We start from the raw sequence: 23,208 nt of genomic DNA, 5'->3' as shown, positions 1-23,208 counted from the left end.
TTGATCTAAGTTGTTGTTATATCGTACCACGCAATTATAAAGTATGAAAAATGACTAAAATCCATTTGAAACCTCCCATGTTAGCAGACTGTCATATGAGCCGGCCGTAAAATGAACAAACACATACTAACAATGTTAAAAGCGATTTAAAAGTTGGTGGATTTGCGTGTATATTCCCCTAAGTCATTTCATATGGAACCCCGCAGTTAAATTTAGAAAAAAATTATGTAAAAGTCTAAAAAGGCTATTTATGTTGGCACATTGTACCACTACCCAAGCGCAAAGTGATTAGCAAAGTGCTTGCAAAGTTGTGAAAAGCTTGTGCAAAGTTGGCAGATTTACATGGAAATGTTACCTATTCTGTTACATTATCGAGTCCAGTTGTTAAAAGTTCGCGAAAGTGAATGAATATGTCTTAAAAGGCCGTTTGAATATCGTAGTGGCCCTCGAAGGATGTAGAATTTTAAAACATTTCCATACATTCAATGGCCGTCTATTACGATAATTTTTAAATGACCCTGATAGATGAGTGGTTAGGTGATCGACCGATAATGTAAGTAAAGTTCAATCGGTCGTGGTTAGAGCTTGCATGGGAGACAACCTGAGAAAACCAGCAGGTGACACTTTTTTGAGTTTTAGCAATCTGCACCAATATGGTGCAAGCTGTTAAAACAGCGAGCAAATTTCTCCAAAGTGATTCTAAAGTTGCTAGATTTGTTTGTTTATTTGATCTAAGTTGTTGTTATATCGTACCACGCTATTATAAAGTATGAAAAATGACTAAAATCCATTTGAAACCTCCCATGTTAGCAGACTGTCATATGAGCCGGCCGTAAAATGAACAAACACATACTAAAAATGTTAAAAGCGATATAAAAGTTGGTGGATTTGCGTGTATATTCCCCCTAAGTCATTTCATATGGAACCCCGCAGTTAAATTTAGAAAAAAAATATGTAAAAGTCTAAAAAGGCTATTTATGTTGGCACATTGTACCACTACCCAAGCGCAAAGTGATTAGCAAAGTGCTTGCAAAGTTGTGAAAAGCTTGTGCGAAGTTGGCAGATTTACATGGAAATGTTACCTATTCTGTTACATTATCGAGTCCAGTTGTTAAAAGTTCGCGAAAGTGAATGAATATGTCTTAAAAGGCCGTTTGAATATCGTAGTGGCCCTCGAAGGATGTAGAATTTTAAAACATTTCCATACATTCAATGGCCGTCAATTACGATAATTTTTAAATGACCCTGATAGATGAGTGGTTAGGTGATCGACCGATAATGTAAGTAAAGTTCAATCGGTCGGGGTTAGTGCTTGCATGGGAGACAACCTGAGAAAACCAGCAGGTGACACTGTTTTGAGTTTTTGCCGTCTGCACCTATATGGTGCAAGCTGTTAAAACAGCGTGCAAAGTTCTCTAAAGCGATTCTAAAGTTGCTAGATTTGTTTGTTTATTTGATCTAAGTTGTTGTTATATCGAACCACGCAATTATAAAGTATGAAAAATGACTAAAATCCATTTGAAACCTCCCATGTTAGCAGACTGTCATATGAGCCGGCCGTAAAATGAACAAACACATACTAAAAATGTTAAAAGCGATTTAAAAGTTGGTGGATTTGCGTGTATATTCCCCCTAAGTCATTTCATATGGAACCCCGCAGTTAAATTTAGAAAAAAATTATGTAAAAGTCTAAAAAGGCTATTTATGTTGGCACATTGTACCACTACCCAAGCGCAACGTGATTAGTAAAGTGCTTGCAAAGTTGTGAAAAGCTTGTGCAAAGTTGGCAGATTTACATGGAAATGTTACCTATTCTGTTACATTATCGAGTTCAGTTGTTAAAAGTTCGCGAAAGTGAATGAATATGTCTTAAAAGGCCGTTTGAATATCGTAGTGGCCCTCGAAGGATGTAGAATTTTAAAACATTTCCATACATTCAATGGCCGTCTATTACGATAATTTTTAAATGACCCTGATAGATGAGTGGTTAGGTGATCGACCGATAATGTAAGTAAAGTTCAATCGGTCGTGGTTAGTGCTTGCATGGGAGACAACCTGAGAAAACCAGCAGGTGACACTTTTTTGAGTTTTTGCAGTCTGCACCTATATGGTGCAAGCTGTTAAAACAGCGTGCAAATTTCTCCAAAGTGATTCTAAAGTTGCTAGATTTGTTTGTTTATTTGATCTAAGTTGTTGTTATATCGTACCACGCAATTATAAAGTATGAAAAATGACTAAAATCCATTTGAAACCTCCCATGTTAGCAGACTGTCATATGAGCCGGCCGTAAAATGAACAAACACATACTAACAATGTTAAAAGCGATTTAAAAGTTGGTGGATTTGCGTGTATATTCCCCTAAGTCATTTCATATGGAACCCCGCAGTTAAATTTAGAAAAAAATTATGTAAAAGTCTAAAAAGGCTATTTATGTTGGCACATTGTACCACTACCCAAGCGCAAAGTGATTAGCAAAGTGCTTGCAAAGTTGTGAAAAGCTTGTGCAAAGTTGGCAGATTTACATGGAAATGTTACCTATTCTGTTACATTATCGAGTCCAGTTGTTAAAAGTTCGCGAAAGTGAATGAATATGTCTTAAAAGGCCGTTTGAATATCGTAGTGGCCCTCGAAGGATGTAGAATTTTAAAACATTTCCATACATTCAATGGCCGTCTATTACGATAATTTTTAAATGACCCTGATAGATGAGTGGTTAGGTGATCGACCGATAATGTAAGTAAAGTTCAATCGGTCGTGGTTAGAGCTTGCATGGGAGACAACCTGAGAAAACCAGCAGGTGACACTTTTTTGAGTTTTAGCAATCTGCACCAATATGGTGCAAGCTGTTAAAACAGCGAGCAAATTTCTCCAAAGTGATTCTAAAGTTGCTAGATTTGTTTGTTTATTTGATCTAAGTTGTTGTTATATCGTACCACGCTATTATAAAGTATGAAAAATGACTAAAATCCATTTGAAACCTCCCATGTTAGCAGACTGTCATATGAGCCGGCCGTAAAATGAACAAACACATACTAAAAATGTTAAAAGCGATATAAAAGTTGGTGGATTTGCGTGTATATTCCCCCTAAGTCATTTCATATGGAACCCCGCAGTTAAATTTAGAAAAAAAATATGTAAAAGTCTAAAAAGGCTATTTATGTTGGCACATTGTACCACTACCCAAGCGCAAAGTGATTAGCAAAGTGCTTGCAAAGTTGTGAAAAGCTTGTGCGAAGTTGGCAGATTTACATGGAAATGTTACCTATTCTGTTACATTATCGAGTCCAGTTGTTAAAAGTTCGCGAAAGTGAATGAATATGTCTTAAAAGGCCGTTTGAATATCGTAGTGGCCCTCGAAGGATGTAGAATTTTAAAACATTTCCATACATTCAATGGCCGTCAATTACGATAATTTTTAAATGACCCTGATAGATGAGTGGTTAGGTGATCGACCGATAATGTAAGTAAAGTTCAATCGGTCGGGGTTAGTGCTTGCATGGGAGACAACCTGAGAAAACCAGCAGGTGACACTGTTTTGAGTTTTTGCCGTCTGCACCTATATGGTGCAAGCTGTTAAAACAGCGTGCAAAGTTCTCTAAAGCGATTCTAAAGTTGCTAGATTTGTTTGTTTATTTGATCTAAGTTGTTGTTATATCGAACCACGCAATTATAAAGTATGAAAAATGACTAAAATCCATTTGAAACCTCCCATGTTAGCAGACTGTCATATGAGCCGGCCGTAAAATGAACAAACACATACTAAAAATGTTAAAAGCGATTTAAAAGTTGGTGGATTTGCGTGTATATTCCCCCTAAGTCATTTCATATGGAACCCCGCAGTTAAATTTAGAAAAAAATTATGTAAAAGTCTAAAAAGGCTATTTATGTTGGCACATTGTACCACTACCCAAGCGCAACGTGATTAGTAAAGTGCTTGCAAAGTTGTGAAAAGCTTGTGCAAAATTGGCAGATTTACATGGAAATGTTTCCTATTCTGTTACATTATCGAGTTCAGTTGTTAAAAGTTCGCGAAAGTGAATGAATATGTCTTAAAAGGCCGTTTGAATATCGTAGTGGCCCTCGAAGGATGTAGAATTTTAAAACATTTCCATACATTCAATGGCCGTCTATTACGATAATTTTTAAATGACCCTGATAGATGAGTGGTTAGGTGATCGACCGATAATGTAAGTAAAGTTCAATCGGTCGTGGTTAGTGCTTGCATGGGAGACAACCTGAGAAAACCAGCAGGTGACACTTTTTTGAGTTTTTGCAGTCTGCACCTATATGGTGCAAGCTGTTAAAACAGCGTGCAAATTTCTCCAAAATGATTCTAAAGTTGCTAGATTTGTTTGTTTATTTGATCTAAGTTGTTGTTATATCGTACCACGCAATTATAAAGTATGAAAAATGACTAAAATCCATTTGAAACCTCCCATGTTAGCAGACTGTCATATGAGCCGGCCGTAAAATGAACAAACACATACTAAAAATGTTAAAAGCGATTTAAAAGTTGGTGGATTTGCGTGTATATTCCCCCTAAGTCATTTCATATGGAACCCCGCAGTTAAATTTAGAAAAAAAATATGTAAAAGTCTAAAAAGGCTATTTATGTTGGCACATAGTACCACTACGCAAGCGCAAAGTGATTAGCAAAGTGCTTGCAAAGTTGTGAAAAGCTTGTGCGAAGTTGGCAGATTTACATGGAAATGTTACCTATTCTGTTACATTATCAAGTCCAGTTGTTAAAAGTTCGCGAAAGTGAATGAATATGTCTTAAAAGGCCGTTTGAATATCGTAGTGGCCCTCGAAGGATGTAGAATTTTAAAACATTTCCATACATTCAATGGCCGTCAATTACGATAATTTTTAAATGACCCTGATAGATGAGTGGTTAGGTGATCGACCGATAATGTAAGTAAAGTTCAATCGGTCGTGGTTAGTGCTTGCATGGGAGACAACCTGAGAAAACCAGCAGGTGACACTTTTTTGAGTTTTTGCCGTCTGCACCTATATGGTGCAAGCTGTTAAAACAGCGTGCAAAGTTCTCTAAAGCGATTCTAAAGTTGCTAGATTTGTTTGTTTATTTGATCTAAGTTGTTGTTATATCGAACCACGCAATTATAAAGTATGAAAAATGACTAAAATCCATTTGAAACCTCCCATGTTAGCAGACTGTCATATGAGCCGGCCGTAAAATGAACAAACACATACTAAAAATGTTAAAAGCGATTTAAAAGTTGGTGGATTTGCGTGTATATTCCCCCTAAGTCATTTCATATGGAACCCCGCAGTTAAATTTAGAAAAAAATTATGTAAAAGTCTAAAAAGGCTATTTATGTTGGCACATTGTACCACTACCCAAGCGCAACGTGATTAGTAAAGTGCTTGCAAAGTTGTGAAAAGCTTGTGCAAAATTGGCAGATTTACATGGAAATGTTACCTATTCTGTTACATTATCGAGTTCAGTTGTTAAAAGTTCGCGAAAGTGAATGAATATGTCTTAAAAGGCCGTTTGAATATCGTAGTGGCCCTCGAAGGATGTAGAATTTTAAAACATTTCCATACATTCAATGGCCGTCTATTACGATAATTTTTAAATGACCCTGATAGATGAGTGGTTAGGTGATCGACCGATAATGTAAGTAAAGTTCAATCGGTCGTGGTTAGTGCTTGCATGGGAGACAACCTGAGAAAACCAGCAGGTGACACTTTTTTGAGTTTTTGCAGTCTGCACCTATATGGTGCAAGCTGTTAAAACAGCGTGCAAATTTCTCCAAAATGATTCTAAAGTTGCTAGATTTGTTTGTTTATTTGATCTAAGTTGTTGTTATATCGTACCACGCAATTATAAAGTATGAAAAATGACTAAAATCCATTTGAAACCTCCCATGTTAGCAGACTGTCATATGAGCCGGCCGTAAAATGAACAAACACATACTAAAAATGTTAAAAGCGATTTAAAAGTTGGTGGATTTGCGTGTATATTCCCCCTAAGTCATTTCATATGGAACCCCGCAGTTAAATTTAGAAAAAAAATATGTAAAAGTCTAAAAAGGCTATTTATGTTGGCACATAGTACCACTACGCAAGCGCAAAGTGATTAGCAAAGTGCTTGCAAAGTTGTGAAAAGCTTGTGCGAAGTTGGCAGATTTACATGGAAATGTTACCTATTCTGTTACATTATCAAGTCCAGTTGTTAAAAGTTCGCGAAAGTGAATGAATATGTCTTAAAAGGCCGTTTGAATATCGTAGTGGCCCTCGAAGGATGTAGAATTTTAAAACATTTCCATACATTCAATGGCCGTCAATTACGATAATTTTTAAATGACCCTGATAGATGAGTGGTTAGGTGATCGACCGATAATGTAAGTAAAGTTCAATCGGTCGTGGTTAGTGCTTGCATGGGAGACAACCTGAGAAAACCAGCAGGTGACACTTTTTTGAGTTTTTGCCGTCTGCACCTATATGGTGCAAGCTGTTAAAACAGCGTGCAAAGTTCTCTAAAGCGATTCTAAAGTTGCTAGATTTGTTTGTTTATTTGATCTAAGTTGTTGTTATATCGAACCACGCAATTATAAAGTATGAAAAATGACTAAAATCCATTTGAAACCTCCCATGTTAGCAGACTGTCATATGAGCCGGCCGTAAAATGAACAAACACATACTAAAAATGTTAAAAGCGATTTAAAAGTTGGTGGATTTGCGTGTATATTCCCCCTAAGTCATTTCATATGGAACCCCGCAGTTAAATTTAGAAAAAAATTATGTAAAAGTCTAAAAAGGCTATTTATGTTGGCACATTGTACCACTACCCAAGCGCAAAGTGATTAGCAAAGTGCTTGCAAAGTTGTGAAAAGCTTGTGCAAAGTTGGCAGATTTACATGGAAATGTTACCTATTCTGTTACATTATCGAGTCCAGTTGTTAAAAGTTCGCGAAAGTGAATGAATATGTCTTAAAAGGCCGTTTGAATATCGTAGTGGCCCTCGAAGGATGTAGAATTTTAAAACATTTCCATACATTCAATGGCCGTCTATTACGATAATTTTTAAATGACCCTGATAGATGAGTGGTTAGGTGATCGACCGATATTGTAAGTAAAGTTCAATCGGTCGTAGTTAGTGCTTGCATGGGAGACAACCTGAGAAAACCAGCAGGTGACACTTTTTTGAGTTTTTGCTGTCTGCACCTATATGGTGCAAGCTGTTAAAACAGCGTGCAAATTTCTCCAAAGTGATTCAAAAGTTGCTAGATTTGTTTGTTTATTTGATCTAAGTTGTTGTTATATCGTACCACGCAATTATAAAGTATGAAAAATGACTAAAATCCATTTGAAACCTCCCATGTTAGCAGACTGTCATATGAGCCGGCCGTAAAATGAACAAACACATACTAAAAATGTTAAAAGCGATTTAAAAGTTGGTGGATTTGCGTGTATATTCCCCCTAAGTCATTTCATATGGAACCCCGCAGTTAAATTTAGAAAAAAAATATGTAAAAGTCTAAAAAGGCTATTTATGTTGGCACATTGTACCACTACCCAAGCGCAAAGTGATTAGCAAAGTGCTTGCAAAGTTGTGAAAAGCTTGTGCAAAGTTGGCAGATTTACATGGAAATGTTACCTATTCTGTTACATTATCGAGTCCAGTTGTTAAAAGTTCGCGAAAGTGAATGAATATGTCTTAAAAGGCCGTTTGAATATCGTAGTGGCCCTCGAAGGATGTAGAATTTTTAAACATTTCCATACATTCAATGCCCGCCAATTACTATAATTTTTAAATGACCCTGATAGATGAGTGGTTAGGTGATCGACCGATAATGTAAGTAAAGTTCAATCTGTCGTGGTTAGTGCTTGCATGGGAGACAACCTGAGAAAACCAGCAGGTGACACTTTTTTGAGTTTTTGCAGTCTGCACCTATATGGTGCAAGCTGTTAAAACAGAGTGCAAAGTTCTCCAAAGTGATTCTAAAGTTGCTAGATTTGTTTGTTTATTTGATCTAAGTTGTTGTTATATCGTACCACGCAATTATAAAGTATGAAAAATGACTAAAATCCATTTGAAACCTGCCATGTTAGCAGACTGTCATATGAGCCGGCCGTAAAATGAACAAACACATACTAAAAATGTTAAAAGCGATTTAAAAGTTGGTGGATTTGCGTGTATATTCCCCCTAAGTCATTTCATATGGAACCCCGCAGTTAAGTTTAGACAAAAAATATGTAAAAGTCTAAAAAGGCTATTTATGTTGGCACATTGTACCACTACGCAAGCGCAAAGTGATTAGCAAAGTGCTTGCAAAGTTGTGAAAAGCTTGTGCAAAGTTGGCAGATTTACATGGAAATGTTACCTATTCTGTTACATTATCGAGTCCAGTTGTTAAAAGTTCGCGAAAGTGAATGAATATGTCTTAAAAGGCCGTTTGAATATCGTGGTGGCCCTCGAAGGATGTAGAATTTTAAAACATTTCCATACATTCAATGGCCGTCAATTACGATAATTTTTAAATGACCCTGATAGATGAGTGGTTAGGTGATCGACCGATAATGTAAGTAAAGTTCAATCGGTCGTGGTTAGTGCTTGCATGGGAGACAACCTGAGAAAACCAGCAGGTGACACTTTTTTGAGTTTTTGCAGTCTGCACCTATATGGTGCAAGCTGTTAAAACAGCGTGCAAATTTCTCCAAAGTGATTCTAAAGTTGCTAGATTTGTTTGTTTATTTGATCTAAGTTGTTGTTATATCGTACCACGCAATTATAAAGTATGAAAAATGACTAAAATCCATTTGAAACCTCCCATGTTAGCAGACTGTCATATGAGCCGGCCGTAAAATGAACAAACACATACTAAAAATGTTAAAAGCGATTTAAAAGTTGGTGGATTTGCGTGTATATTACCCCTAAGTCATTTCATATGGAACCCCGCAGTTAAATTTAGAAAAAAATTATGTAAAAGTCTAAAAAGGCTATTTATGTTGGCACATTGTACCACAACCCAAGCGCAAAGTGATTAGCAAAGTGCTTGCAAAGTTGTGAAAAGCTTGTGCAAAGTTGGCAGATTTACATGGAAATGTTACCTATTCTGTTACATTATCGAGTCCAGTTGTTAAAAGTTCGCGAAAGTGAATGAATATGTCTTAAAAGGCCGTTTGAATATCGTAGTGGCCCTCGAAGGATGTAGAATTTTAAAACATTTCCATACATTCAATGGCCGTCTATTACGATAATTTTTAAATGACCCTGATAGATGAGTGGTTAGGTGATCGACCGATAATGTAAGTAAAGTTCAATCGGTCGTGGTTAGTGCTTGCATGGGAGACAACCTGAGAAAACCAGCAGGAAACACTTTTTTGAGTTTTTGCAGTCTGCACCTATATGGTGCAAGCTGTTAAAACAGCGTGCAAATTTCTCCAAAGTGATTCTAAAGTTGCTAGATTTGTTTGTTTATTTGATCTAAGTTGTTGTTATATCGTACCACGCAATTATAAAGTATGAAAAATGACTAAAATCCATTTGAAACCTCCCATGTTAGCAGACTGTCATATGAGCCGGCCGTAAAATGAACAAACACATACTAAAAATGTTAAAAGCGATTTAAAAGTTGGTGGATTTGCGTGTATATTCCCCCTAAGTCATTTCATATGGAACCCCGCAGTTAAATTTAGAAAAAAAGTATGTAAAAGTCTAAAAAGGCTATTTATGTTGGCACATTGTACCACTACCCAAGCGCAAAGTGATTAGCAAAGTGCTTGCAAAGTTGTGAAAAGCTTGTGCAAAGTTGGCAGATTTACATGGAAATGTTACCTATTCTGTTACATTATCGAGTCCAGTTGTTAAAAGTTCGCGAAAGTGAATGAATATGTCTTAAAAGGCCGTTTGAATATCGTAGTGGCCCTCGAAGGATGTAGAATTTTAAAACATTTCCATACATTCAATGGCCGTCTATTACGATAATTTTTAAATGACCCTGATAGATGAGTGGTTAGGTGATCGACCGATAATGTAAGTAAAGTTCAATCGGTCGTGGTTAGTGCTTGCATGGGAGACAACCTGAGAAAACCAGCAGGTGACACTTTTTTGAGTTTTTGCAGTCTGCACCTATATGGTGCAAGCTGTTAAAACAGCGTGCAAATTTCTCCAAAGTGATTCTAAAGTTGCTAGATTTGTTTGTTTATTTGATCTAAGTTGTTGTTATATCGTACCACGCAATTATAAAGTATGAAAAATGACTAAAATCCATTTGAAACCTCCCATGTTAGCAGACTGTCATATGAGCCGGCCGTAAAATGAACAAACACATACTAAAAATGTTAAAAGCGATTTAAAAGTTGGTGGATTTGCGTGTATATTCCCCCTAAGTCATTTCATATGGAACCCCGCAGTTAAATTTAGAAAAAAAATATGTAAAAGTCTAAAAAGGCTATTTATGTTGGCACATTGTACAACTACGCAAGCGCAAAGTGATTAGCAAAGTGCTTGCAAAGTTGTGAAAAGCTTGTGCGAAGTTGGCAGATTTACATGGAAATGTTACCTATTCTGTTACAATATCGAGTCCAGTTGTTAAAAGTTCGCGAAAGTGAATGAATATGTCTTAAAAGGCCGTTTGAATATCGTAGTGGCCCTCGAAGGATGTAGAATTTTAAAACATTTCCATACATTTAATGGCCGTCAATTACGATAATTTTTAAATGACCCTGATAGATGAGTGGTTAGGTGATCGACCGATAATGTAAGTAAAGTTCAATCGGTCGTGGTTAGTGCTTTCATGGGAGACAACCTGAGAAAACCAGCAGGTGACACTTTTTTGAGTTTTTGCCGTCTGCACCTATATGGTGCAAGCTGTTAAAACAGCGTGCAAAGTTCTATAAAGCGATTCTAAAGTTGCTAGATTTGTTTGTTTATTTGATCTAAGTTGTTGTTATATCGAACCACGCAATTATAAAGTATGAAAAATGACTAAAATCCATTTGAAACCTCCCATGTTAGCAGACTGTCATATGAGCCGGCCGTAAAATGAACAAACACATACTAAAAATGTTAAAAGCGATTTAAAAGTTGGTGGATTTGCGTGTATATTCCCCCTAAGTCATTTCATATGGAACCCCGCAGTTAAATTTAGAAAAAAATTATGTAAAAGTCTAAAAAGGCTATTTATGTTGGCACATTGTACCACAACCCAAGCGCAAAGTGATTAGCAAAGTGCTTGCAAAGTTGTGAAAAGCTTGTGCAAAGTTGGCAGATTTACATGGAAATGTTACCTATTCTGTTACATTATCGAGTCCAGTTGTTAAAAGTTCGCGAAAGTGAATGAATATGTCTTAAAAGGCCGTTTGAATATCGTAGTGGCCCTCGAAGGATGTAGAATTTTAAAACATTTCCATACATTCAATGGCCGTCTATTACGATAATTTTTAAATGACCCTGATAGATGAGTGGTTAGGTGATCGACCGATAATGTAAGTAAAGTTCAATCGGTCGTGGTTAGTGCTTGCATGGGAGACAACCTGAGAAAACCAGCAGGAAACACTTTTTTGAGTTTTTGCAGTCTGCACCTATATGGTGCAAGCTGTTAAAACAGCGTGCAAATTTCTCCAAAGTGATTCTAAAGTTGCTAGATTTGTTTGTTTATTTGATCTAAGTTGTTGTTATATCGTACCACGCAATTATAAAGTATGAAAAATGACTAAAATCCATTTGAACCCTCCCATGTTAGCAGACTGTCATATGAGCCGGCCGTAAAATGAACAAACACATACTAAAAATGTTAAAAGCGATTTAAAAGTTGGTGGATTTGCGTGTATATTCCCCCTAAGTCATTTCATATGGAACCCCGCAGTTAAATTTAGAAAAAAAATATGTAAAAGTCTAAAAAGGCTATTTATGTTGGCACATTGTACCACTACGCAAGCGCAAAGTGATTAGCAAAGTGCTTGCAAAGTTGTGAAAAGCTTGTGCGAAGTTGGCAGATTTACATGGAAATGTTACCTATTCTGTTACATTATCAAGTCCAGTTGTTAAAAGTTCGCGAAAGTGAATGAATATGTCTTAAAAGGCCGTTTGAATATCGTAGTGGCCCTCGAAGGATGTAGAATTTTAAAACATTTCCATACATTCAATGGCCGTCAATTACGATAATTTTTAAATGACCCTGATAGATGAGTGGTTAGGTGATCGACCGATAATGTAAGTAAAGTTCAATCGGTCGTGGTTAGTGCTTTCATGGGAGACAACCTGAGAAAACCAGCAGGTGACACTTTTTTGAGTTTTTGCCGTCTGCACCTATATGGTGCAAGCTGTTAAAACAGCGTGCAAAGTTCTATAAAGCGATTCTAAAGTTGCTAGATTTGTTTGTTTATTTGATCTAAGTTGTTGTTATATCGTACCACGCAATTATAAAGTATGAAAAATGACTAAAATCCATTTGAAACCTCCCATGTTAGCAGACTGTCATATGAGCCGGCCGTAAAATGAACAAACACTTACTAAAAATGTTAAAAGCGATTTAAAAGTTGGTGGATTTGCGTGTATATTCCCCCTAAGTCATTTCATATGGAACCCCGCAGTTAAATTTAGAAAAAAATTATGTAAAAGTCTAAAAAGGCTATTTATGTTGGCACATTGTACCACAACCCAAGCGCAAAGTGATTAGCAAAGTGCTTGCAAAGTTGTGAAAAGCTTGTGCAAAGTTGGCAGATTTACATGGAAATGTTACCTATTCTGTTACATTATCGAGTCCAGTTGTTAAAAGTTCGCGAAAGTGAATGAATATGTCTTAAAAGGCCGTTTGAATATCGTAGTGGCCCTCGAAGGATGTAGAATTTTAAAACATTTCCATACATTCAATGGCCGTCTATTACGATAATTTTTAAATGACCCTGATAGATGAGTGGTTAGGTGATCGACCGATAATGTAAGTAAAGTTCAATCGGTCGTGGTTAGTGCTTGCATGGGAGACAACCTGAGAAAACCAGCAGGAAACACTTTTTTGAGTTTTTGCAGTCTGCACCTATATGGTGCAAGCTGTTAAAACAGCGTGCAAATTTCTCCAAAGTGATTCTAAAGTTGCTAGATTTGTTTGTTTATTTGATCTAAGTTGTTGTTATATCGTACCACGCAATTATAAAGTATGAAAAATGACTAAAATCCATTTGAAACCTCCCATGTTAGCAGACTGTCATATGAGCCGGCCGTAAAATGAACAAACACATACTAAAAATGTTAAAAGCGATTTAAAAGTTGGTGGATTTGCGTGTATATTCCCCCTAAGTCATTTCATATGGAACCCCGCAGTTAAATTTAGAAAAAAAGTATGTAAAAGTCTAAAAAGGCTATTTATGTTGGCACATTGTACCACTACCCAAGCGCAAAGTGATTAGCAAAGTGCTTGCAAAGTTGTGAAAAGCTTGTGCAAAGTTGGCAGATTTACATGGAAATGTTACCTATTCTGTTACATTATCGAGTCCAGTTGTTAAAAGTTCGCGAAAGTGAATGAATATGTCTTAAAAGGCCGTTTGAATATCGTAGTGGCCCTCGAAGGATGTAGAATTTTAAAACATTTCCATACATTCAATGGCCGTCTATTACGATAATTTTTAAATGACCCTGATAGATGAGTGGTTAGGTGATCGACCGATAATGTAAGTAAAGTTCAATCGGTCGTGGTTAGTGCTTGCATGGGAGACAACCTGAGAAAACCAGCAGGTGACACTTTTTTGAGTTTTTGCAGTCTGCACCTATATGGTGCAAGCTGTTAAAACAGCGTGCAAATTTCTCCAAAGTGATTCTAAAGTTGCTAGATTTGTTTGTTTATTTGATCTAAGTTGTTGTTATATCGTACCACGCAATTATAAAGTATGAAAAATGACTAAAATCCATTTGAAACCTCCCATGTTAGCAGACTGTCATATGAGCCGGCCGTAAAATGAACAAACACATACTAAAAATGTTAAAAGCGATTTAAAAGTTGGTGGATTTGCGTGTATATTCCCCCTAAGTCATTTCATATGGAACCCCGCAGTTAAATTTAGAAAAAAAGTATGTAAAAGTCTAAAAAGGCTATTTATGTTGGCACATTGTACCACTACCCAAGCGCAAAGTGATTAGCAAAGTGCTTGCAAAGTTGTGAAAAGCTTGTGCAAAGTTGGCAGATTTACATGGAAATGTTACCTATTCTGTTACATTATCGAGTCCAGTTGTTAAAAGTTCGCGAAAGTGAATGAATATGTCTTAAAAGGCCGTTTGAATATCGTAGTGGCCCTCGAAGGATGTAGAATTTTAAAACATTTCCATACATTCAATGGCCGTCTATTACAATAATTTTTAAATGACCCTGATAGATGAGTGGTTAGGTGATCGACCGATAATGTAAGTAAAGTTCAATCGGTCGTGGTTAGTGCTTGCATGGGAGACAACCTGAGAAAACCAGCAGGTGACACTTTTTTGAGTTTTTGCAGTCTGCACCTATATGGTGCAAGCTGTTAAAACAGCGTGCAAATTTCTCCAAAGTGATTCTAAAGTTGCTAGATTTGTTTGTTTATTTGATCTAAGTTGTTGTTATATCGTACCACGCAATTATAAAGTATGAAAAATGACTAAAATCCATTTGAAACCTCCCATGTTAGCAGACTGTCATATGAGCCGGCCGTAAAATGAACAAACACATACTAAAAATGTTAAAAGCGATTTAAAAGTTGGTGGATTTGCGTGTATATTCCCCCTAAGTCATTTCATATGGAACCCCGCAGTTAAATTTAGAAAAAAAATATGTAAAAGTCTAAAAAGGCTATTTATGTTGGCACATTGTACCACTACGCAAGCGCAAAGTGATTAGCAAAGTGCTTGCAAAGTTGTGAAAAGCTTGTGCGAAGTTGGCAGATTTACATGGAAATGTTACCTATTCTGTTACATTATCAAGTCCAGTTGTTAAAAGTTCGCGAAAGTGAATGAATATGTCTTAAAAGGCCGTTTGAATATCGTAGTGGCCCTCGAAGGATGTAGAATTTTAAAACATTTCCATACATTTAATGGCCGTCAATTACGATAATTTTTAAATGACCCTGATAGATGAGTGGTTAGGTGATCGACCGATAATGTAAGTAAAGTTCAATCGGTCGTGGTTAGTGCTTTCATGGGAGACAACCTGAGAAAACCAGCAGGTGACACTTTTTTGAGTTTTTGCCGTCTGCACCTATATGGTGCAAGCTGTTAAAACAGCGTGCAAAGTTCTATAAAGCGATTCTAAAGTTGCTAGATTTGTTTGTTTATTTGATCTAAGTTGTTGTTATATCGAACCACGCAATTATAAAGTATGAAAAATGACTAAAATCCATTTGAAACCTCCCATGTTAGCAGACTGTCATATGAGCCGGCCGTAAAATGAACAAACACATACTAAAAATGTTAAAAGCGATTTAAAAGTTGGTGGATTTGCGTGTATATTCCCCCTAAGTCATTTCATATGGAACCCCGCAGTTAAATTTAGAAAAAAATTATGTAAAAGTCTAAAAAGGCTATTTATGTTGGCACATTGTACCACAACCCAAGCGCAAAGTGATTAGCAAAGTGCTTGCAAAGTTGTGAAAAGCTTGTGCAAAGTTGGCAGATTTACATGGAAATGTTACCTATTCTGTTACATTATCGAGTCCAGTTGTTAAAAGTTCGCGAAAGTGAATGAATATGTCTTAAAAGGCCGTTTGAATATCGTAGTGGCCCTCGAAGGATGTAGAATTTTAAAACATTTCCATACATTCAATGGCCGTCTATTACGATAATTTTTAAATGACCCTGATAGATGAGTGGTTAGGTGATCGACCGATAAAGTAAGTAAAGTTCAATCGGTCGTGGTTAGTGCTTGCATGGGAGACAACCTGAGAAAACCAGCAGGAAACACTTTTTTGAGTTTTTGCAGTCTGCACCTATATGGTGCAAGCTGTTAAAACAGCGTGCAAATTTCTCCAAAGTGATTCTAAAGTTGCTAGATTAGTTTGTTTATTTGATCTAAGTTGTTGTTATATCGTACCACGCAATTATAAAGTATGAAAAATGACTAAAATCCATTTGAAACCTCCCATGTTAGCAGACTGTCATATGAGCCGGCCGTAAAATGAACAAACACATACTAAAAATGTTAAAAGCGATTTAAAAGTTGGTGGATTTGCGTGTATATTCCCCCTAAGTCATTTCATATGGAACCCCGCAGTTAAATTTAGAAAAAAAATATGTAAAAGTCTAAAAAGGCTATTTATGTTGGCACATTGTACCACTACCCAAGCGCAAAGTGATTAGCAAAGTGCTTGCAAAGTTGTGAAAAGCTTGTGCAAAGTTGGCAGATTTACATGGAAATGTTACCTATTCTGTTACATTATCGAGTCCAGTTGTTAAAAGTTCGCGAAAGTGAATGAATATGTCTTAAAAGGCCGTTTGAATATCGTAGTGGCCCTCGAAGGATGTAGAATTTTAAAACATTTCCATACATTCAATGGCCGTCTATTACGATAATTTTTAAATGACCCTGATAGATGAGTGGTTAGGTGATCGACCGATAATGTAAGTAAAGTTCAATCGGTCGTGGTTAGTGCTTTCATGGGAGACAACCTGAGAAAACCAGCAGGTGACACTTTTTTGAGTTTTTGCAGTCTGCACCTATATGGTGCAAGCTGTTAAAACAGCGTGCAAATTTCTCCAAAGTGATTCTAAAGTTGCTAGATTTGTTTGTTTATTTGATCTAAGTTGTTGTTATATCGTACCACGCAATTATAAAGTATGAAAAATGACTAAAATCCATTTGAAACCTCCCATGTTAGCAGACTGTCATATGAGCCGGCCGTAAAATGAACAAACACATACTAAAAATGTTAAAAGCGATTTAAAAGTTGGTGGATTTGCGTGTATATTCCCCCTAAGTCATTTCATATGGAACCCCGCAGTTAAATTTAGAAAAAAAGTATGTAAAAGTCTAAAAAGGCTATTTATGTTGGCACATTGTACCACTACCCAAGCGCAAAGTGATTAGCAAAGTGCTTGCAAAGTTGTGAAAAGCTTGTGCAAAGTTGGCAGATTTACATGGAAATGTTACCTATTCTGTTACATTATCGAGTCCAGTTGTTAAAAGTTCGCGAAAGTGAATGAATATGTCTTAAAAGGCCGTTTGAATATCGTAGTGGCCCTCGAAGGATGTAGAATTTTAAAACATTTCCATACATTCAATGGCCGTCTATTACAATAATTTTTAAATGACCCTGATAGATGAGTGGTTAGGTGATCGACCGATAATGTAAGTAAAGTTCAATCGGTCGTGGTTAGTGCTTGCATGGGAGACAACCTGAGAAAACCAGCAGGTGACACTTTTTTGAGTTTTTGCAGTCTGCACCTATATGGTGCAAGCTGTTAAAACAGCGTGCAAATTTCTCCAAAGTGATTCTAAAGTTGCTAGATTTGTTTGTTTATTTGATCTAAGTTGTTGTTATATCGTACCACGCAATTATAAAGTATGAAAAATGACTAAAATCCATTTGAAACCTCCCATGTTAGCAGACTGTCATATGAGCCGGCCGTAAAATGAACAAACACATACTAAAAATGTTAAAAGCGATTTAAAAGTTGGTGGATTTGCGTGTATATTCCCCCTAAGTCATTTCATATGGAACCCCGCAGTTAAATTTAGAAAAAAAATATGTAAAAGTCTAAAAAGGCTATTTATGTTGGCACATTGTACCACTACGCAAGCGCAAAGTGATTAGCAAAGTGCTTACAAAGTTGTGAAAAGCTTGTGCGAAGTTGGCAGATTTACATGGAAATGTTACCTATTCTGTTACATTATCAAGTCCAGTTGTTAAAAGTTCGCGAAAGTGAATGAATATGTCTTAAAAGGCCGTTTGAATATCGTAGTGGCCCTCGAAGGATGTAGAATTTTAAAACATTTCCATACATTTAATGGCCGTCAATTACGATAATTTTTAAATGACCCTGATAGATGAGTGGTTAGGTGATCGACCGATAATGTAAGTAAAGTTCAATCGGTCGTGGTTAGTGCTTTCATGGGAGACAACCTGAGAAAACCAGCAGGTGACACTTTTTTGAGTTTTTGCCGTCTGCACCTATATGGTGCAAGCTGTTAAAACAGCGTGCAAAGTTCTATAAAGCGATTCTAAAGTTGCTAGATTTGTTTGTTTATTTGATCTAAGTTGTTGTTATATCGAACCACGCAATTATAAAGTATGAAAAATGACTAAAATCCATTTGAAACCTCCCATGTTAGCAGACTGTCATATGAGCCGGCCGTAAAATGAACAAACACATACTAAAAATGTTAAAAGCGATTTAAAAGTTGGTGGATTTGCGTGTATATTCCCCCTAAGTCATTTCATATGGAACCCCGCAGTTAAATTTAGAAAAAAATTATGTAAAAGTCTAAAAAGGCTATTTATGTTGGCACATTGTACCACAACCCAAGCGCAAAGTGATTAGCAAAGTGCTTGCAAAGTTGTGAAAAGCTTGTGCAAAGTTGGCAGATTTACATGGAAATGTTACCTATTCTGTTACATTATCGAGTCCAGTTGTTAAAAGTTCGCGAAAGTGAATGAATATGTCTTAAAAGGCCGTTTGAATATCGTAGTGGCCCTCGAAGGATGTAGAATTTTAAAACATTTCCATACATTCAATGGCCGTCTATTACGATAATTTTTAAATGACCCTGATAGATGAGTGGTTAGGTGATCGACCGATAAAGTAAGTAAAGTTCAATCGGTCGTGGTTAGTGCTTGCATGGGAGACAACCTGAGAAAACCAGCAGGAAACACTTTTTTGAGTTTTTGCAGTCTGCACCTATATGGTGCAAGCTGTTAAAACAGCGTGCAAATTTCTCCAAAGTGATTCTAAAGTTGCTAGATTAGTTTGTTTATTTGATCTAAGTTGTTGTTATATCGTACCACGCAATTATAAAGTATGAAAAATGACTAAAATCCATTTGAAACCTCCCATGTTAGCAGACTGTCATATGAGCCGGCCGTAAAATGAACAAACACATACTAAAAATGTTAAAAGCGATTTAAAAGTTGGTGGATTTGCGTGTATATTCCCCCTAAGTCATTTCATATGGAACCCCGCAGTTAAATTTAGAAAAAAAATATGTAAAAGTCTAAAAAGGCTATTTATGTTGGCACATTGTACCACTACCCAAGCGCAAAGTGATTAGCAAAGTGCTTGCAAAGTTGTGAAAAGCTTGTGCAAAGTTGGCAGATTTACATGGAAATGTTACCTATTCTGTTACATTATCGAGTCCAGTTGTTAAAAGTTCGCGAAAGTGAATGAATATGTCTTAAAAGGCCGTTTGAATATCGTAGTGGCCCTCGAAGGATGTAGAATTTTAAAACATTTCCATACATTCAATGGCCGTCTATTACGATAATTTTTAAATGACCCTGATAGATGAGTGGTTAGGTGATCGACCGATAATGTAAGTAAAGTTCAATCGGTCGTGGTTAGTGCTTTCATGGGAGACAACCTGAGAAAACCAGCAGGTGACACTTTTTTGAGTTTTTGCCGTCTGCACCTATATGGTGCAAGCTGTTAAAACAGCGTGCAAAGTTCTATAAAGCGATTCTAAAGTTGCTAGATTTGTTTGTTTATTTGATCTAAGTTGTTGTTATATCGAACCACGCAATTATAAAGTATGAAAAATGACTAAAATCCATTTGAAACCTCCCATGTTAGCAGACTGTCATATGAGCCGGCCGTAAAATGAACAAACACATACTAAAAATGTTAAAAGCGATTTAAAAGTTGGTGGATTTGCGTGTATATTCCCCCTAAGTCATTTCATATGGAACCCCGCAGTTAAATTTAGAAAAAAATTATGTAAAAGTCTAAAAAGGCTATTTATGTTGGCACATTGTACCACTACCCAAGCGCAAAGTGATTAGCAAAGTGCTTGCAAAGTTGTGAAAAGCTTGTGCAAAGTTGGCAGATTTACATGGAAATGTTTCCTATTCTGTTACATTATCGAGTCCAGTTGTTAAAAGTTCGCGAAAGTGAATGAATATGTCTTAAAAGGCCGCTTGAATACCGTAGTGGCCCTCGAAGGATGTAGAATTTTTAAACATTTCCATACATTCAATGCCCGCCAATTACTATAATTTTTAAATGACCCTGATAGATGAGTGGTTAGGTGATCGACCGATAATGGAAGTAAAGTTCAATCTGTCGTGGTTAGTTCTTGCATGGGAGACAACCTGAGAAAACGAGCAGGTGACACTTTTTTGATTTTTTGCAGTCTACACCTATATGGTGCAAGCTGTTAAAACAGCGTGCAAATTTCTCCAAAGTGATTCTAAAGTTGCTAGATTTGTTTGTTTATTTGATCTAAGTTGTTGTTATATCGTACCACGCAATTATAAAGTATGAAAAATGACTAAAATCCATTTGAAACATCCCATGTTAGCAGACTGTCATATGAGCCGGCCGTAAAATGAACAAACACATACTAAAAATGTTAAAAGCGATTTAAAAGTTGGTGGATTTGCGTGTATATTCCCCCTAAGTCATTTCATAACGAACCCCGCAGTTAAATTTAGAAAAAAAAATATGTAAAAGTCTAAAAAGGCTATTTATGTTGGCACATTGTACCACTACCCAAGCGCAAAGTGATTAGCAAAGTGCTTGCAAAGTTGTGAAAAGCTTGTGCGAAGTTGGCAGATTTACATGGAAATGTTACCTATTCTGTTACATTATCAAGTCCAGTTGTTAAAAGTTCGCGAAAGTGAATGAATATGTCTTAAAAGGCCGTTTGAATATCGTAGTGGCCCTCGAAGGATGTAGAATTTTAAAACATTTCCATACATTCAATGGCCGTCAATTACGATAATTTTTAAATGACCCTGATAGATGAGTGGTTAGGTGATCGACCGATAATGTAAGTAAAGTTCAATCGGTCGTGGTTAGTGCTTTCATGGGAGACAACCTGAGAAAACCAGCAGGTGACACTTTTTTGAGTTTTTGCCGTCTGCACCTATATGGTGCAAGCTGTTAAAACAGCGTGCAAAGTTCTCTAAAGCGATTCTAAAGTTGCTAGATTTGTTTGTTTATTTGATCTAAGTTGTTGTTATATCGAACCACGCAATTATAAAGTATGAAAAATGACTAAAATCCATTTGAAACCTCCCATGTTAGCAGACTGTCATATGAGCCGGCCGTAAAATGAACAAACACATACTAAAAATGTTAAAAGCGATTTAAAAGTTGGTGGATTTGCGTGTATATTCCCCCTAAGTCATTTCATATGGAACCCCGCAGTTAAATTTAGAAAAAAATTATGTAAAAGTCTAAAAAGGCTATTTATGTTGGCACATTGTACCACTACCCAAGCGCAAAGTGATTAGCAAAGTGCTTGCAAAGTTGTGAAAAGCTTGTGCAAAGTTGGCAGATTTACATGGAAATGTTTCCTATTCTGTTACATTATCGAGTCCAGTTGTTAAAAGTTCGCGAAAGTGAATGAATATGTCTTAAAAGGCCGCTTGAATACCGTAGTGGCCCTCGAAGGATGTAGAATTTTTAAACATTTCCATACATTCAATGCCCGCCAATTACTATAATTTTTAAATGACCCTGATAGATGAGTGGTTAGGTGATCGACCGATAATGGAAGTAAAGTTCAATCTGTCGTGGTTAGTTCTTGCATGGGAGACAACCTGAGAAAACGAGCAGGTGACACTTTTTTGATTTTTTGCAGTCTACACCTATATGGTGCAAGCTGTTAAAACAGCGTGCAAATTTCTCCAAAGTGATTCTAAAGTTGCTAGATTTGTTTGTTTATTTGATCTAAGTTGTTGTTATATCGTACCACGCAATTATAAAGTATGAAAAATGACTAAAATCCATTTGAAACATCCCATGTTAGCAGACTGTCATATGAGCCGGCCGTAAAATGAACAAACACATACTAAAAATGTTAAAAGCGATTTAAAAGTTGGTGGATTTGCGTGTATATTCCCCCTAAGTCATTTCATAACGAACCCCGCAGTTAAATTTAGAAAAAAAAATATGTAAAAGTCTAAAAAGGCTATTTATGTTGGCACATTGTACCACTACCCAAGCGCAAAGTGCTTGCAAAGTTGTGAAAAGCTTGTGCGAAGTTGGCAGATTTACATGGAAATGTTACCTATTCTGTTACATTATCAAGTCCAGTTGTTAAAAGTTCGCGAAAGTGAATGAATATGTCTTAAAAGGCCGTTTGAATATCGTAGTGGCCCTCGAAGGATGTAGAATTTTAAAACATTTCCATACATTCAATGGCCGTCAATTACGATAATTTTTAAATGACCCTGATAGATGAGTGGTTAGGTGATCGACCGATAATGTAAGTAAAGTTCAATCGGTCGTGGTTAGTGCTTTCATGGGAGACAACCTGAGAAAACCAGCAGGTGACACTTTTTTGAGTTTTTGCCGTCTGCACCTATATGGTGCAAGCTGTTAAAACAGCGTGCAAAGTTCTCTAAAGCGATTCTAAAGTTGCTAGATTTGTTTGTTTATTTGATCTAAGTTGTTGTTATATCGAACCACGCAATTATAAAGTATGAAAAATGACTAAAATCCATTTGAAACCTCCCATGTTAGCAGACTGTCATATGAGCCGGCCGTAAAATGAACAAACACATACTAAAAATGTTAAAAGCGATTTAAAAGTTGGTGGATTTGCGTGTATATTCCCCCTAAGTCATTTCATATGGAACCCCGCAGTTAAATTTAGAAAAAAATTATGTAAAAGTCTAAAAAGGCTATTTATGTTGGCACATTGTACCACTACCCAAGCGCAAAGTGATTAGCAAAGTGCTTGCAAAGTTGTGAAAAGCTTGTGCAAAGTTGGCAGATTTACATGGAAATGTTACCTATTCTGTTACATTATCGAGTCCAGTTGTTAAAAGTTCGCGAAAGTGAATGAATATGTCTTAAAAGGCCGCTTGAATACCGTAGTGGCCCTCGAAGGATGTAGAATTTTTAAACATTTCCATACATTCAATGCCCGCCAATTACTATAATTTTTAAATGACCCTGATAGATGAGTGGTTAGGTGATCGACCGATAATGGAAGTAAAGTTCAATCTGTCGTGGTTAGTTCTTGCATGGGAGACGACCTGAGAAAACGAGCAGGTGACACTTTTTTGAGTTTTTGCAGTCTGCACCTATATGGTGCAAGCTGTTAAAACAGCGTGCAA

Source organism: Saccoglossus kowalevskii, chromosome 6, assembly GCF_978046115.1.
Source record: "Saccoglossus kowalevskii chromosome 6, keSacKowa6.1, whole genome shotgun sequence".
Taxonomy (NCBI): Eukaryota; Metazoa; Hemichordata; class Enteropneusta; family Harrimaniidae; genus Saccoglossus; species Saccoglossus kowalevskii.
This window is presented reverse-complemented; position numbering follows the sequence as displayed.